Genomic DNA, 19,383 nt, shown 5'->3' with positions numbered 1-19,383 from the left:
GGTAAGTATATACTCACAGGCAGTTGTAAGAAATAATACAGAGAGATCCCTTATATACACTTTGTTCAGTTTCTTCCAATGGTACGAGTTTGCAGAATTATAGTATAATGCAACATCACAACCAGGATGTTGACACTGATTCAATCCAGCCATCTAATTCAGAGTCCCGCGGTGACTTGTCCTCATCACCAGTGTTAATTCCCATATTCGCCGCCACAGGCAAGATGCTGAACAGTTCCAACACCGCACCTCTCTCGAGTCCTATATACTTACTTTTTAAACTAAAAATAAGTTAATAATAGCACAGAACAAAATGAATTATCAAACAAACGAATCTTATGAATTAGGCACCCCAGCGCATGCTAGTTCTACTACTATTACAAAAGACCAGATTCATTTGCAAATGGTCATGTGCTTCTGATGTAATTTCCCTGAGCAACACTCATTAACAGGCACACCTGACTATGTATTTCTGCGAATGTACATGCCTTTCTCTAGCATCTCTATACATATGTATCTCTGTCTAGGATAGAATTGAAAACACAAGGACTCATTTATTTACTCACTTCACACTCAGCTGTCATTTATTTGAATTACAAGAATCTATTCAATATTATTAATGTCAAACCAGGGAGGGACTTTGCTATCTGGTGTAATCACCCCAAATTCTTATCTCATCTTTTATATACAGCATTTTACCCATGTTAGTCAGATGTACATGACATTAAAGTCCATATAAGGAAAATAGTAAAATATAAATACATATTATATTTTGTTTGTATTTTAAATAGAAGTTTATTTAAATGTATTTTTCATAGAAGATGTTAAAAATACAATATACTTAGATTTTCAATATCCTTTAAGAGTAAAATTATGATTAAAAATGCCTATCAGCCAGAAAATACTTTGATCAAAGTGTGACAAATTATAGAAAACTTGACATTTCTGGCAACAAAAGGGAAATACAGGATGATGAACTCAGAAAGTGTGCTGCCAATTCTTCAAATGATTTCAGTGCAGAGAGACGAAGGCACTCAGGAGTTACTTTGGAGAATAGTTGCCTCACTGTGTTCCCTTCCCAGTCATCGGTCCTGTCAGCTGAGACGATCTCTTGAGGTTTTCTCACCAGGAAATGGAAATAAGTCCATTATTTTTAAGAGATTAAATATTGATCACAATTTTATATTTATTTCATATTAAAATCTATATGTAAGTGCTTCATTATTGAGTTCAGTTTCTGTATGATTGTTCAGTTCAAAAAGCAACACGAGAATTTGCTTCTACTGTCATGTAAAAAAAAAAAAAATGAATACTGCATCATAGAAAATGACAGAGATAACATTAGGTGTCATTTTGCAAGGTGTGGTGTTTGAGATTTAGCCCTCACCAAAAAGTAAATGTTGACAAATGAATGGCTAACATGATAAAATATTGGAGGCAGCATAAGTGAAAGGAAAACGAACACAGTGCTGTAGTCAGACTGCAAGTGTTCCTGGCTGTGCCGCTGAACAAGCAAAATGCTCAAACTCAGGGCCTCAGTTTCTTCATTTGTAAAATGGCAATCATCATCATCATCATCATCATCATCATCATCATCATCATCATCATCATCATCATCATCTACTTTGTAATATTGTGCAGTTTAAATTAGTTGATGCGTGGATAGCCCTTAAAAAGTTCCCAAGTATATGTTGATCACTCAGTAAATGTGAACTGTTATTAAACAAGACATATTTTTTAAAGTAATCTGAATTTGTATCCTGAGTACCTTAATTGTGTAAAATTACACCGAGAAATAGCATTTACAATTGTTCAGAGAGCTATGTTGGAGATCTTTCTATAATACTCAGAAACAATCATTAAAAATTAGTTGATCTCTGCTATTAGAAGAACTACCTCTTTATCCTAGGAACTGACATGGAGCAACACGACTCTGTAGACCACAGAATTACAGTGGAACCCCTATAAAAGTTTGCCAACCACCTTCCCCTACCACACACACACATATGCTGATAAGGAGCAATCTCTAGAGATCTCAGTGTTGCACAATTTCACAAGAAAATGGTCAGTGTAGTGGAAAGATTGGGGGAGAATGGGTACAGAGGCTGTAAGCCTTGGTAGGATATTTCACTTCCCTTTCTTTTATCTCCACTGTCATCATTTCTCGACTCGACATTTCCCAGCACCTTGCTATCCGTTATTGCTTATTTATCATATACCATAGTTAATGCCAAGCATGACATTGTATTGATCAACCCATTATGTCTTTCCAGCTTGTCCATCTCCTCTGTTCTGATGGTTTTACACATTAGCTCTTTTGAATGATGGTGTAATTTGATTCAGAGTCTCCTGGTACCTACTGTTTCTTGAGAATATATTAGGCACTTCAGTATGCTGCTTCAGTTCTTTCTGGGCAAACGGCAGTACGTTTTGCTTTCACCTGCTGATCCCTTATTCTCCTATGCAAGCTTTTCTTTCTCGGCCTGTCTTTAACATGTCTTTTTTTTTTTTTTTTTTCATGTTTTTATCCTAAATTCTTCTCAACGTTTTATCTTCATGGTCTGCTTGAATGAGCTTGTCCTCAATAGCTCCAAATATAATCTGTATGATAAATGACTGCAAAATCTAAGCCCCTAAGTGAGACCTCTCTATGACTGGCTTTATGAAAACTCCATGTGAGTATTTTGACAGTGGAGTTTGTTAAACAGGAGATTTAGATTTTCTTTCTGGGTCCTTCTCATTTTGTTTATTTACTTCATGACACATTTCATGCTATTTATCTCAAATGCCACGTTGCTGGTGAAATCTTGAGTCATCAGTCCCAGGCTCCTTAGATCTAGAGCAGTGTCACTTGGGGCAGCAAAAGAACAAGCTAGAAATACTCCACTTTTTAAGTATGTTTTTCAATGTATGTAAAGATTATTTTTTTTATTACCTTGACATTTCTTCTTTTAAACTAGGAAGTTGGTACACTGTATGTAGCTGCTAAGTTATGGGTGGCTTATGAGTTGTCATTGCAAGAGGAACTACCAGGTTGCCTTAAAATGACCAAGTTGAACATGTTTGGGAACGGTCTTGGGGAGGACAATATTAGTATATAAGGAATATCAATACATTAGCTTCGATCAGTTCTCAGAATTGAGACCAACAGGTTGAAAGAGATTTTTTAAAAATCCTTTTCCACATATGGTAAAGAAGGCTTATTTTACCTTAATTTTTTAAAGTAAAGCAATAATTTCAGATATAATAAAAAGAGCCACAAAAGTAATTTATTAGGGAAATAACAGTGTAGAAAAATTATATTCTGAATAGTCATGAACCAAATTTGTCGCTGAGTGAATCTAAGGATCACAGGGTTACAGTGGGATGCTAAACACTGTCTGCGTTAATTGCCCTCTCACTGAGGGCAAAAGGTTAGCTTTTAGCCATATGCCATAATTTTTAAAGTGATTTTTTTTCTTGTCCGGAAAACGTACGAAGTATATAACTAAAAAGCAATGGAAAATATTTCACATTAAGACCAGAATGATTACTTTATAGCCAAATTGAGGTTATAATTTTCTCTCTTGTTAAATTCTTATCTTTCTTTCTGTTCTTTGTTCTCTCTTTCTGCTCCACCTGCCTCTTCTTTCATGGGTTTACATGTCTTATGCTATTTTTTTCTTTTTCCTGCAGAGCATAGATAGAATTTCCTGTGTGGCACTCAATATATCCAAGACCTAGGATGCTCCTTGAGAGATATGGTACTATTTTGAGGTAAGTTATAGTGTAAAACTGCATTAGCTACCTCATTTGTGAAAATTATACCAAATTCCCAGATATGTGGTAAGCAGTTGCTGGTAAAAACACAATCCTAATGGTTTTCATAATTGACGTTTTCAAAACCAGAAATAATTCTGACCATGTTGCATCCCCCTTTTAGGACTTTAGTGGTGAGAAAGATTTTGTGTTTTATGAGGTTTAGTAGTATTATATTTAGACTTTTTTTCCGCTGTATTTTTGTAGCAGAAGGACTTTAGAAGTTTTTCTTACACTGGTTTCTGAAACACTAATGGAGATTATATATGTATGTATACATTTTTTCTACTTTTATTAATTCATTGAGGGCTCTCTCAGTTAATTTTTAAATTATTTTGTCCTACTGTGGAATAGCTTTTGGAATTAAACTTTCTGCAGTCCTTATTGGTCTACACATTAATTATAAACTGCTTGACCTTAATCAATTTCTCTTCTATCTATTAGTCCAAGCTTATACTTAGTATTTAAATAACTTAAGGTATGTGATCTGACTGAGTCAAACTTCCATTGACTTTTACTGGAGTCGGTGAAATTTTGTCAGACATCCAGAGTCTAATTTGTTGTGACATCCCAGAATAAAAACTATAAACGAGAAACTGATGAACATTGTGCCATACAGCAGGTTAATGTTCTTTTAATGTTTTTCCTTGTCTCAATGGGATTTTTTGATAAATAGGTAGCATTTATAATGACATTTAGATTCCTGGTAGATAAGTAATTTATAATTACAAATACTTAATGATTTTATTACATAAAATATTAACATTACCACTTATTATTATCATTATTGTTATTTTTCTTTAATGTCAGTTTCTAGGCATCCTAGTTAAATGGAGTCTGTGTACAGAAACAATACATTCTTGCTGATTGTTCATTCCTAAAATATTTAGGCATAGTTTGAAGGATGATATTGGGTAGCTGAAAAATGTTCCTTGTGTAGATGGAATGAATTAAAGATTACCTAAAGTAGGATGAACCACAGGGAAGCTAACAAATCCAGAATGGTGGTGGCATAAAGGCACACGCTACCCTCAACCAAAAAAGTCCCTCTTTGATCAAAGTAAAGCAACCACAGGGGAAAGGTGAAGTGAGATGTGGGGGGAGGATGCTTACTTTGGAAATGACACCAAACGCAGACCACAGACGTCAAAGACTTCTTTCCAGAGTACAGTTTAGAAGCAAATAAAAGGAAGATGCCATTTTTTTCTTTCGAGAGTATAACAGGCTTATGGAAATTGCGGCGGGAATCAGAGGGACAAAGATTGGAGCTGCAGGCAGACTCAGAAAGGATGGGGCCTTGGAGCCTCTTTCCCACCACAGTTCAACAGCATTCCAAGGCCCCGCTGGCATCCCTGGAATGTGAAGTGAGCACTCAGCCAGCCCCTCCTCACTTTGTCTCTCTGATCTGGCTTTTTGATAGTTGCCCGAGTTCCAGGCGAAGGAGGGAATCCTCCTCCTGTGAAGGGGTAGGTCTGAAATGGAGAGGGACAGGCATAAGGAAATCAGAGGAAGCGGAGAAGAAAATATCCTCCCAAGGCAACAAATTAAAACAGAGGGGGCAGCAGAAAGCATGGAAAACTGAGACTGACGTGACAGGAATAAGCTTGCTCTGCAGTCGGTTACCCCAGGGTCCCAATCCTGGGTCACTGATTATTACCAGGTGTGTGCAATGGAGCAAGTTTCTTAACCTGTTTGTGCCTCAGTTTCCTCATCTATCATGTGAGGATAATAAACCCTATATGTGAGGATTAAATGGTACTGTGTCAATTAGATTCAAAGGAATGATGACAGCACCTAGCACAGACTGTGTTCCATAAATGTGATTGCTTTTATTAAGTGAAATAATTCTATACATTTAGTTTAAACTATTAAATGAAATATTGCTATGATTAAATCTAAATGAACATGGGCTTAAACAACACATTTATTTAAAAGATGAACCCTCAAGTTAGGTCAAAAACAGCTTCAGTGTTGTATAAAAGAAAGCCAGCTGAAACAAAATGACTTAAAATTTAGAAGAAAATGGACAGTATGATAGAAAAGCTGGTTGCTGTTACCCAGGCACAAGAACAACATGTAATGTCATTCCAACCACAGGATAAGGGCCATAGTCTTTATCCCTTGACTCTGGCCTGTCCCTGGTTGTAGCTGATTGAATCAGATACAGATTCATAGATAACCAAGGACAACCAAGCCACGGTCTGGCTAGTGGCCTGTGCTTTGTCTCTTGGCTGAAAAAAGGCTTTGGAGGAAATCAGATTCATTTCTTCAATTTGTGAAATTAAATGAGCTGAATGTGGAAGACTGTTGTTGGAGTGAACTCCTTGTGCCTTAAATGCAGTATAGCAGGAAGAGACTTGTCCTGGCCACCAGGTGGGGAACAGACAGGGAAATATGTGAACATAGTAGCTCCCTGTAGCAGGAAGTGGTTTCTGCTCCTGCTTCCTGCTCAGAGACCACTAAATGACCGCAGCAGAGTCCTCTATTAAGCCCTGTTTCTTTGGTTGAGATTGGGATCCTGACAGGGAAGAGTGTTATACTGGAGAACGTGGGGGGGGGGGGCGGGGGAGGGTAACTGGGGATTGTTGGAACCCTAGCCTCTCTGTGGTGCTTTTCCTTACAGGTTCCCTCCTGCGTGTGATGAGACTTCTCTGTATAAATTCATCCTGTGACCAAAGCTTGGAATGCAGCATGGGCTTTTGGAAGTAAGCAAAGGCAGATTAAGGAAGAAAGGCCTTTTACTGGGAGTCCTAACTGATGTTTCCCTTCAGGGCCCTGAGGCTTAAACCTTCATTTCTGGAAGAATGGGGAAAGGAGGAGCTAGTCCCATTTGTTGCTAAGCGACCAAATCTTTGCAGGCCTGTTCTCAGGTCACGTTTGCAGCTATTGAGAATCAGTGACAAGGTGCCTGTAGCAATGCAGGGAGGATCCTTTCGTTTCAGAATTTCTGGTTCTGTGATTTCAGTGATGGCGTTCTCAAGAATAAAATTGATTGGAAACCTATCAAAGTTCTTCAAGAACAGTACTTTTAGAAATAAGCCAGGCCTGAGAAGGAGGGGGTACATTTCAGACTCAAACCAACACAACAGGGCATCTTATCTCCCATACAAAGTCCAGGCCCAATGCAAAGGATGCCAAGAAAAACTGAGAAATATACTAAATCTGTGTGAAGACAAAGCAGAAACCAACCAACTAAAGGAAGAACGTGAAAGGATATCAGAACAAATGGAAAGACATTGCATGTCCTTGATGGGAGGACAGATACTATAAAGGTGTGAATTTTCTACCAATTTATTTGTAAATAAATATACCACAGAGATTCCTTCTGTTTGTCTTTTCTTTGTTTTGTTTGTTGTTTTTTTTTACATGACAACATAATCCTCATTTATTTGGAAGAATAAATATGTGGGATTATTTAGAAATATTCTTAATAAAGAAGAGCAATGAGTAGGAATTTATCAAAGACATATTAAACCATATTATTAAGGCGTGACAATTGAAACTGTGACAACAGCATAGGAATAAACATGCAGATTTATTGAAGACATCAAAGAGTCCAGAATTAGACACAAGTGGGAATTTAGCAGGCACTATGGGTGATAATTCAAATCAATGTATTGAATGAATTTTCCAAAAAATGTTTTGGAACAAATAACTTAGCATTTGCAAAAATATAAAGTTGAAAACCTACCTCCTATTTATGCCAAAATAAATCCTATCTTTATTTCAATATTTAAAATTAGAGATTGAAATTGAAAAAAAATAGATCATAAGATACAAGAAGAAGACTTAGATGGATCATGTTATAACCCCAAGGGAGGGAAATGTATTAGTCTGCTAGGGCTGCTGTAGTGAAATACTACACGCTGAGCAGCTTAAATCACGGAAATTTATTTCTCACGGTTCTGGAGGTTGGAAGAGCAAGATCAAGGTGCAAACAGGGATGGTTTCTTCTGAGGCTTCTCTCCTTGGCTTGCAGATGGCTGCCTTTTCACTGTGTCCTCAAAATTTGTTTGGCGAAGCCCTAACCCCTAGCATGACTATGTTTTGAGACAGAGCCTTTAAAGAGACATTTAAGGTAATAGGTCATAAGGAAGGGGCCCTAATCCAATATGACTGCTGTCCTTATAAGAAGAGGAGGAGGCACCAGGGATGCAAGTATGCAAATAACAGGCCATGAGAGGAGATAACGGTAAATATTTTCTAAGTATTATCTCAAAGGCAGAAAACGGTCATTAATTTCACCAGAAATAAAAGGCATTCAAATAAAGTAATAAAAACCTCACTGTTCATTGATTCGGTTTTTTAAAAAAATTGTCCCAGGTAGGTGGGAGAGTCAGCTGATATAAATGCTGTGCAGGGCCATGTGGCAATTTGTGACATATTAAAAGAATGTGTATGTTTCCTAGATTTCATCCTAAAGAAATACTCCAATGAGTGAGCAAAAATGTATATACAAGCATGTAAGATTGTTTTGGGTAATAAAAATAAAAAACAAATCTAATGTTAGTAAATAAGGGATTAAAGGAACCAGTTAGGATGCCAGTTATTCAATGAAATACTCTTTAGTCATTAAGAAATATTCAGTAGATCAATTCTCTGGATATGGATGTAGAATCTTTAAGATCTAATGTTAAGTGAAAAAAGCAGTTTAGAGTAGGTTCCTGTTTTTGTAAAAAGACTATGAAGAGAAGTACACATGTTGAAAAGCGGTCATATGTAGTCTGAATTGCTTACATTAAACATACAATATTTTGCTAATCAGAAAAGAAAGCTACTTTCTTTTTTTAAATGTTGAAATAAAAATCATATTCTATATACAGAAAGCATATTTTTAAAATGACAGAAAATGAAGGTAGACACAAGACTCTTGCTTGAGAAGCCTCAGAAAATAGAGAAAGGGCCTTGTAAGGTCTATGGGTTTAAACATTTAGGGAGCACACACTTAGGGCTGCCCTGTGAAAGGTGTATGCTGTCTACAGATGGAATGTGGCAACTGAGAGGCGCTCTTAACACTGATGAGAAAAAGCTTGAGAAACACAGTTGAATGATGGAGGAGAGACCTCCTGCCACCTACCAAGAGCTGTCCTTTTAAGTGCATCTCTCAAGATGGAGGTTTATCCCTAATGTGGGGACGTGTACTTCAGATTTTCAAAATCAATAACACCAGCTATTAAGTTTAAAGAAAGTTTTAAGTCATTTCTCTCTTTATTACGACATGAAGTATTGCTTGCTTGCTTGCTCTCTGAAGTATTGCTCACTAAGCAAGTTTTTGAGTTCAGATTTTTTTCTAAGGGGCAAAATTGTTTTTTAAAAGATCAAACATGTCCATATTATATATGTATACGAAGTTCTTCATTGGCAATCTGTACTATACCTTCTATTATGTGACTTTTGTCAATTTTATTTTCTTAATTTTTTTTTTGCTTCCTAATAAGTAAAACGTATATTTAAAAATATGCAAAGTTCACTCTTTATGAACTCAATACTCAGTCTGTTGTGTTGATCCACAACATACTCATGATGCTAAAAATTCCATGCTGGCATTTCACATGGGATTGAAACAGCATACTGAACTACTTTCAGCAAGCCTAGTGCCAAATGATGAAAAAATATATATTTTTATTTATCATGAGTCCACTGAAGTACCAACATGTCTGATTTTTGCATTTAGTATTGAGAAGGAAATCAACAAGGAAGGAAAGAGCATTAGGTTTTGATTATACATCATACTCTCCACCACCTCACCATTTTTGTTTTCTTTTGAAAAAAGGTATGTGCAGATGGGCAGCCCCATCTTCAAGTCTGCATTCATATCTGTTGGATGAAATGTTTTGGCAGTAAGGGTGCAGCAAGAAAGGGCTGGGAACTTTGCAAGAGAGGGAATCAATCAGAGGGAATTGATTATAAGGGGTTATGACCCTGTGGAAGGTGAGTTCCAAACCCTGGAAACCAGAGAGAGAGAGAAAAACAACCAACCAAAAAAAGGTTGAAAGATGAGAATTGGTAAGTGCAAGGGAAGTTTAGTATTTGGAAGCTTCTTCATTACAACTACTGTCTGTCCTTTCCCCAACACATATCCAGCAGAAGTGCTTTGCTTTTTTCTGAGGAATGTATTGTTTTAATTCATGACATTTTGAGACAAGCACTGTACAGAAACATTCCATTATAGATGTATTACTTTTTAGAAAGATAGAAATTGTTCCTTCAAATATATTATACACGGATCTAACATTAGCCAAGAGGTTCAAAAGAGAGATCAAAGCAATGCCTGTTGTTTAAGATATTAAGACATTTTAAAAGAAGCAAAAATGTACAAGCAATTTAAGCAGTTCAAAAGTCAAATTTAATATGGGAAAAATATCTTTTTAGAAGATCATAATCAAAGAAAATTAGAAGTGAACTGTTATGAAAATTTTCTGAATATTTTATAAGTGATTAGTCAAGAAATAAAAAAAGTAAAATGGGCAGAGGATTCAGGTCACTCCTCCTGTTTCTTAAGTTATATATTCATGTTTAAACAAATATTGCCTCCAATAAATTTACTGTAATTATGTTGCATTAAAATAACTTTTAAAGAATTACAAAATAAAATTTATATTAAAACAAACATAAGTACAAATACTACTAAAGAAAAATATTTAAAAGTTTTCAGAAAATGAGATAGCCTTTATAAATCAGTTTGGTAGATTTGTTAACATAAAAACTTGTCTTTAATTTTCAAAAAATGTTTTAGGAGATCACTGTTTCCCAATCCACTTGCTTTTTAATGGGCAGCTAAAAAAACTTTGCACTTCATAGTCCCTTTTTCATATAGTAAGATTGTCAGAAACTTTAGACTTTTATGGTCAGTTTTTCTGACTTTTACTATACTCATTTGATACATGTAACTTGTTATTTAGAATGCAGACTTGCCCTTTAAAAGCATTCCCAAATGAATATATCCACAGTTTTCAGACTGTAAACAAAAATGATTCCTTGTTTTGAGGTAAAACTACTCTGTAAAAAATTTTTGGTTAAATATCTTTTAACAATGGAAAGTTTCTGAACTTGAGAATGTTACAAAATATAAAGGTTAGGTGGAAATAACTGTGATTACACAGCCTAAGCACATTTTTAAGTACTAATGAAAAATTTCTGAATGAAATGTTTATAAATTCAAAATAATCCCTGAGAATCAATAGGTTTTAGACAAAATCAGTATGAAAATAGTTGTATTTTCTTCTTTAATCTAGGAAGTAATGACTCTAATCATTTGGGAATATAACATTGTATCTTTGATTCTCATCTTGTATTTGTACACCAATTAACAGTATTCAAAGCCCTCTCATTTACATATTTAATTTTACCATTGTATAACATTGTTCAGTTGAAATATCATCCTCATCTTTCAGATGTGGAAACTGAGAGATACTCATTCTATCAATCATTATATGTTAATTGACATTATATGACAGACACTGCTCTACTCTGGAGACACAAAAGTAAACTGGGCATCATCCTTGGCTCTGAAGATTTAGCAACAATGACAATGGCGTATGAGAGTTATAAAGATAGCAGTGTGTGTGAGATGTGCTGAGAACACATAGGAAAGAAAACAAATTCAAAATTGGATCAAGAAGGGCATCTTAGAGAGTAAGGCTGAGCCGAGTATCATGAACAGACATTAGACAGGCAAAGAGGAAGAGTGAAAATATGAGACATTTTTTGCAGAAGCAGCAACGTGGGTAGAGAAACCAATGACAGAGTATATTGCCTATTCTAGGAACAGCTAAAGAAGTACAGGTGTCCACTTTAGGTTGGGATGGGAGAGGGGAGAAGAAATGGTGAGAGATGGGGTAGGAAAGATATCCAAAGACTAGACTTTGAAGGACCTTGTGCATGATGCTAAATGGACTTCATACTGAAGGGTATGAAGAACCACAGCAATTCATCAGACTCAATTCTCTGAAGAAAAGAGAGGTTTTGGAGAGGGAGCAAGATTGTAGTGAGTCTTTTGGGGTGACTATTGTAATACCAGATACAAACATGAGTAAGGATCCAAAGTAAGGTAGCAGTAGTGAGAATAGAAAGAGATCAGTTGAGGTTATCTAAGACATTAAGCAATTGTTTAAACTGAGAATATACTGCTATAATTCATAGTGTAAACAAGTTAAAATGAAAAAGACATGTGGACCGGCTAGTTCAGATGTCCAGGGTCATTTGTTAAATTCAACATGCCAAGGGGATTTAGAAAGAATGGCTGGATAAGAGTAGCCAAGAAAGATTTTAAAAATAAAGAAAGAAAATAGGAGGCTTGTATTATAAGATAATAAAGCATTATAAAGCTGGCACAATAACACATTGTGACTCTGGTACAGAGTCAGATCAATGGGACAGACCTCCAAACAACAATAGATGTATGTCTAAAAACATCATAAGCAAAATTAAAAGGCAAACAACAAACTGGAAAAATATATTCACCATATAAGAAAGACAATAAATTTTTTCATAACTTTAATGAATAAAGATCTATTGAAATCCGGGACTTCAAAATTGTAGAATAGATAAACAAGATTATACTGTATAGCACAGGGAAATATACACAAAATGTTATGATAACTCACAGAGAAAAAAATGTGACAATGAGTTTGTATATGTCCATGAATGACTGAAAAATTGTGCTGAACACTGGAATTTGACACAACATTGTAAAATGATTATAAATCAATTAAAAATGTTAAAAAAAAAAAAAGCTTTTGAAATTACAAAAAAAAAGGATATAACACTGACAGAGAATACAAACTTTTCCAAATATAAACAAGTGGGCAATAAGCATGTGTTTATTGAATGAAGTCCAAATTTATTCTTATATATATAAAAAAAGAAGTGTCTGAAATAAAGACAGGTAAGAATGGAAGGATCTAAATGAGTACTTAAGAAGTGTCCTACACTCTAGTCACAAGAACTTTCATTGTATCATTAAAGTGAAAGCAATGTAAATTTCCATCAATTTTGTATTTGATAAATAAATTATGCTATGTCCACTCAACGAAACACTGTGAATCCCTAAGAAAAAACACAGTAACAGAACGCTATATCATGATGTAAAAATGTTCACAATACATTTTAAATCGAAAAATCTGGTTAAATCAGCAAGTATGAACTGATGTTATGATATCAATTCGGCTTTGTCTAAATCAATTATTTTTTCATTCTTGGGAATGACTAAGATCTATGTACTGCCTAAAATTTTTTTTTATTGAAGTATAGTCAGTTTATAATGTTGTGTCAATTTCTGATGTATAGCATACTGTTTCAGTCATCCATATATATATACATATACTCATTTGCACTTTCTTTTTTATTATAGGTTACTACAAGTTATTGAATATAGTTCCCTGTGCTACATAGTAGAAACCTGTTAATCTATTATATATAGTAGTTAGGATAGATTTATGTACTACTTTCATCATTTTTTTCCCCACAGTATATCTTGCTATATTCTCCTGAGTTGTACTCAGGCTGCAGAAGACCTTACTTCCTCTCTAGAAATTATTTCTGTCCATTAAAGAATTCCGGCTATCCCAGAAGTCTCCGGGAAGCGGCTGCTCTGCGCCCGCGACTCGGGGCTCCTGGGAAGATGGCGGCGCCCTAGGCTGAGTTGTTAGGGCGAGCGCAAGCCGCGGCCACCGGCTCAGTCTAGGCCCACTTGCTGGCCCAGAGCGGGTGAGCGCCCTCCGTGTGTGACCTTGGCAGGTGGGCACGAAGGACCTGGCTTAAGTCTGTGAGTGGGAGAAATGGCCCAAGAGCACCCACTGTCCGTCGGCGACCCTGGCCTGTGCCTGGTCCTGCCGCAACCTCATTGCCTTCACCTCAGATCCCCGCTGAGACGACCAGGTCCTGACCCGCGTGATCCACATCCTGGACACGGAGCACCCCTGGGACGTGCACTCCCTCAGCTCCGAGCACAGCGAGGCCATCACCTGCCTCGAGTGGGACCCAGCAGGCTCGTGGCTCCCGCCGGCCGATGCTGGCGGGTAGATCCAGTGCTGGAGCGTGGCAGACCACCTGGCCAACAGCTGGGGGTGCCACGTGGGCAGCCTGGGGGAATGGGGCCCCATCGTGGCCTTGTCCTGGCTGCACGACGATGTGAAGCTGGCCCTGCACGTGGAAAAGTCGGGCGCCTCCAGCTTCGGCTAGAAGTTATCCCGCCTCAAGTTCTTGCCTTCACTCACGCTGTTTGTGGTGGGGGCAAGTCCACGGAGGGCTGGATCGCAGTGTGGGTCCGCGGCCTGGTCACCGTGTCCTTGCTCAAGCCCAGTGGCCAGGTGCTGATCTCGACGGAGAGCCCGTGCCGGCCGCGCGGCCCTAGCCGACACTACTTTCACGGGCGGCGGCAACATCGTGGTGGCCATCGCGGACGGCAGCAGCGCGTCCCCCACGCAGTTCTACAAGGTGTGCGTGAGCATGGTCAGCAAGAAGTGCCGCATCGACTCGGAGATCCTGCTCTCCCTCTTCATGCACCGCACCACCGACCTCAACCGCAGGGACCGCCTGCCCTCCATCATCCCACCTCAAGTTCCTGGAGTGGGACATGTCAGAACAGGTGCTCTTGTGCGCCTCCAGCCAGACGAGCAGCATGGTAGAGTGCTGGTCCCTGAGCAGGGAGGGGCTCCCTGTGAACGACATCTTCCAGCAGCTCTCGCCCGCGGTTGGCGACAAACAGCCCATGATTCTCAAATGGCAGATCCTGTCGGTCACCAACGACCTGGACCAAGTGTCCGCTGTGGTGCTGCCCAAGCTGTCCATCTTGCTCACCAACACTGACCTGAAGGTGGCCAGCGACACCCAGTTCTACCCTGGCCTCGGGCTGGCCCTGGCTTTCCATGATGGAAGCATACACATGGTGCACCAGCTCTCGCTGCTGACCGTGGCCGTCTTCTACAGCTCTGCAGCCCCACACTCAGTAGACAAGCCGGCCATCAAGTGCCCTTGGACCACGGGCCCACCGTCCACTTCAAGGCCATGCAGCTCACCTGGACCTCCCTGGCCCTCGTGGGTATCGACAGCCATGGCTGGCTAAGCATGTTACGCATCTCACCGTCCATGGGGTCACTTGCTAGACATGGGGTCACCGCTAGACCCAGCGGCACCTGCTCTTCCTGCTGGAGTACTGTATGGTAACTGGCTATGTCTGGTCGGACATCCTGCTGCACGTGCAGCCCCGCATGGTGCAAAGCCTGGTGGAAAAGCTGCATGAGGAGTACATGCGCCAGAAGGCCGAGCTGCAGCAGGTCCTCTCCACCCAGATCCTGGCCATGAAGGCCTCACTGTGCAAGCTGTCGCCCTGCACTGTGACCTGCGTGTGAGATTACCATACCAAGCCCTTCTTCATCCCCATCAGCTCCACGCTCAAGTCACTGCTGCTCCCGCACATCCTCAACATGCCAGAGAAGAGCCCAGGAGACCAGCTGACCAATGATCAACCTCAAGACAGAGGAGTTTGTCCTGGACATGAACACACTCCAGGCACTGCAGCAGCTCCTGCAGTGGATGGGTGACTTTGTACTCTACCTGCTGGCCAATCTGCCCAACCAGGGCTCCCTACTGCAGCCAGGCCACAGCTTCCTGGAGAATGGCACCTCGCTGGGCATGCTGTGTGAGCTGATGGTCTTTATCCACATCTCGGGCCTGTTGAAACCCAGCTGCCTGCCTGTGTACATGGCCACCTCAGACACCCAGCACAGCATGTCCCTGCTCTTCCACCTGCTCACCAAGCTCTGGATCTGCTGCTGTGAGGAGGGCCCCAGGAACCAGCCGGACAAAGCGCTAGTTGATGAGTACGGCCTGCTGCCCAGCCAGCTGGTCATCCCCAGCCTGGACTGGCTGCCTGCCAGTGATGGCCTGGTCAGCTGCCTGCAGCCCAAGCGTCTGCACTTTGGCAAGACACCCGCTTTGCCCGGCAGCACGACCACCTTGCAGCTGGACGGCCTCATCAGGGCGCCAGGCCACCCCAAGATGGACCGCCTGCGGAGGCAGCACCTGGGTGCTTACCCTACGGAGGTGTGCAAGGCCTGCACCAGGTGCGGCTGTGTCACCATGCTTGTCACCCAATAAGATGACCGCTGTCAAACAGTGGGAGCAGCACTGGATCAAGACCTGCCCGTGTCCGGGGCTGTGGAGGCAGGTGCCCCTGAGCACACCCGGCCCTGTAAGTGGAGGCTCCGTATGGCCTTTAATTATTAGTTGGATGATTTCTTTTTTTATTTTTATTTTATTGAAGTGTAGTTGATTTACACTGTTGTGTTTCTGGTGTACAGCAAAGTGAATCAGCTCTACATATATATTCTTTTTCAGATTGTTGTTTATCTGTTTTATATATAGTAGTTTGTATATAGTGTTTGTCTGCTAATCCCAGACTCCTAATTTACCCCTCCCCACCCTTTTCCCCTTTGGTAACCATAAATTTGTTTTCTATTTCTGTGAGTCTGTCTCTGTTTTGTAAATAAGTTTATTTGTACCATATTTTAGATTCTGTATATGTGATATCCTGTGATACTTGTCTTTCTCTGTGTGACTTCACCTAGTATGACAATCACCAGGTCCATGTTGCTGCAAATGGTATTATTTCATTCTTTGTGGCTGTATAGTATTCCATTGTATATATACTCCACATTCTCTTTGTCCAGTCATCTGTGGATAGGCATTTAGGTTGCTTTCATGTCTTGGCTATTGTAAACAGTGCTACTGCAAACATTGGGGTGCATGTATATTTTTGAGTTAAGAGTCTTCTCTGGTTATATGCCCAGGAGTGGTATTGCTGGATCATATGGTACGTCTGTTTTTCATTTTTTAAGGAATCTCCATACTGTTTTCCTTAGTGGCTACACCAAATTACTTTCCCACCAACAGTGTTGGAGGGTTCCCTTTTCCCTACACTCTCTCCAGTATTTATTATTTGTGGACTTTTTGATGATGGCTACTCTGACTGGTGTGAGGTGATACCTCATTGTGGTTTTGATCTGCATGTCTGTGATAATTAGCGACATTGGGCATCTATTCATGTGCCTGTTGGCCATCTGTATGTGTCTTTAGAGAAATGTCTATCAAGGTCTTCTGCCTATCTTTTGATTAGATTTTTTTTTTGTTACTGAGTTGTATGAGCTGCTTGTATATTTTGAAAATTAATGCCTTGTCATTTGCATTGTTTGCAAGTATTTTCTCCCATTCTGTAAAAAAACCCAAAGAATTCTAATAATAATAATAATGTAATTATTATTGTAATTATTATTATTCACTTCCTCTGCTTCTTTTCATACTTCTTGTTTTGTTTGCTCTTGTCCTTCATAGGTACTGTACCAAAATGATAGAGGATGAAAAATTAATGTTTATTCTGGGTGAAAGCCTCTTTCTGAAATTTCTTATCAATTACCTTGCCTGTTGTATTAGTCACTTTGAGCTACCATAACAAAATACCATAGACTATGTGGCTTAAACAATAGGAATCTGTTTCTCACAGTTCTGGAAGCTGGGAAGTCCACGATCAAGGAGCTGTTCAATTAGATTCTTCAGTGAAGGCTCTCTTCCTGGTTTGCAGATGGCCACCTTCTTGCTGTGTCCTCAGATGGTGGAGAGAGAGCTGAGGCAAGCTCTCTGGTGCCTCTTCTTATAAGGGCACTAATCTCACCATGAAGGTCTTACATCCAGACCTCACCTAAACCTAATTACCTCTCAGAGGCCCCATCTCCAAGTACCATCACATTGAGGGTTACAGCTTCAACATATAAATTTTGGAAAGACACAATTTAGTCCATAGCAGCTATTGTCGTTGATTTTATGGAATCATAGATTCGTAGTTCAGGATGAAATTTAGAGGAACTCCAATTCAGCCTTTTACTCAAAAGTAGCAATCTTGGCTATAGGATTCCTGAGAAATGATAGTACTACTTTATATTTAACATAGGAAGTTTACTAGACAAGAAGAATCTTTTCAGATGGTATATTTGTCTGTTAGGGAGAGAACAATCCTGAGGACAAAGTGATTTTAAAAATCTTAATACTAACAACAATAGCAAGTGCTTATTTTGCTCTTACAACATGCCAGACTTAATTAATCCAAGCACTTTTCAAATGTTAACATATTTAATCCTCGCTCTAGTCATATAATGTAAGTGCTATTAGTGTCCTTACTTTATAGACAAAGAAACTGAGGCACCAAGAGTTGGAACAACTTGCCCGAGGTCATGTGGTTAGTAAGCGGTGGAACTGGGGTTGGAAATCTAGCCATCTGGCTCCAGAGTCTGTACTCCTAAACATGACATCAAGAGAATAATTTCCAGAGCTTCCACTTTTATTTCCTTCATTCTCATTTGCCATTGCTCCTTTATTTTTCATAAGGTTTCTCTGATCTCTAGGCCAAATGAGGTTCCCAAAATAACAATTTTAATTTTCAAATCGAGGGCATGATTTCTAAATGGACCAAGTTATTTTTGTGAACCCTACATAAAATTCAGGAACAGAACCTTGGGAAGGAACTTCCAGATGGCAGTAAATCTTCACAGTTCAGTAATTAAGCCTTTTGAGAGTGTTACTCTGTGATGGAGCCTCTGCCTGATTAACTGTACAATATCAATTATATCAAACGGCACTACTTTAATTCTGTCAAAATTTAGAGGAATCTGACATGCTGACACGAGACTCTGTGAAGTGTGATAATGAGCTGCCAAGTGTCACAAAGTGCCACGGGGGGGAAAACACCCTTGCTTTCAGACTAAAGATGTTTTTTCTTTATTCATAATATAGTATGCTTTATTAGACACTATGAGCATCCAGGTACACACACTTGTATTTCTTGAAATAAATTGTCTACTCTTTTTTTTTTTAGATTTCATGAATGAAGTTCAAGTGGTAATAGTCCAATGTACAGAAGAAAATAAATATAGCATATATTTTTGGTTGAGAAAGATTATATACCTAGGAAATTAGGCCCTTATACCTTTTGTTCCCTCATTTCTGTGAAGACTGGTTCTCAGAAAGTTAACTGTAACTTTCCAAAAGTTTAGAGTTTGACTTGCCTAATTTTACAGTGACAGACACTTGTCTGGTCATTAAGGACAAATCCAAGCTGTTTAAATAGTAAAGCTGGAGTTATTAAGTGACAGGATCTTTCAACAAAGTTTGGCTTTCTTGGAAAGAAATGCCCTTTTCACAAAAAAATAGAAGCGACTTTATTATAAATACAATAGGTATCATCAAATGTAAGAGCGTAGGGTTTCATCAGTGAAGTAATAAGAATAGTTAAAAGGCACTGGCCACTCCGTTTTGATTTTTCCGTCATTTCTTTAATGGAATATTTAAATATTTTAACTTTCTGTTTGTGTCCTGAGGTAGACAAAAGGAACTCTGCATTGTAACATAGAGAGATGTATGGATGTCCTTAATGCGCAGCTCACTATGGAAAATTCATTCCCTTTCATAGATTCAGTGGTCATCTCTTTCTGAACAATGATCACATCCATACTCCTTGACCTTCTTTTTACCTTCTTTCATGCATTCCAGTTACCTCCTGGATATTTCTATCTGGAAATTCCAGCACTCCCTGGA

At 39.1% G+C, this 19,383-nt stretch overlaps 1 pseudogene; it reads left to right on the top strand.

Moving 5' to 3' along the window:
- The first annotated feature begins 5,087 nt into the window (after positions 1–5,087).
- LOC102523161 overlaps positions 5,088–19,383 on the top strand; it is a 56,805-nt pseudogene continuing 42,509 nt past the window's right edge.

Source organism: Camelus ferus, chromosome 5 (assembly GCF_009834535.1).
Source record: "Camelus ferus isolate YT-003-E chromosome 5, BCGSAC_Cfer_1.0, whole genome shotgun sequence".
Taxonomy (NCBI): Eukaryota; Metazoa; Chordata; class Mammalia; order Artiodactyla; family Camelidae; genus Camelus; species Camelus ferus.
Note: the sequence above shows the minus strand (reverse complement) of the source record. Positions and strands in the feature narration are given on the sequence as shown.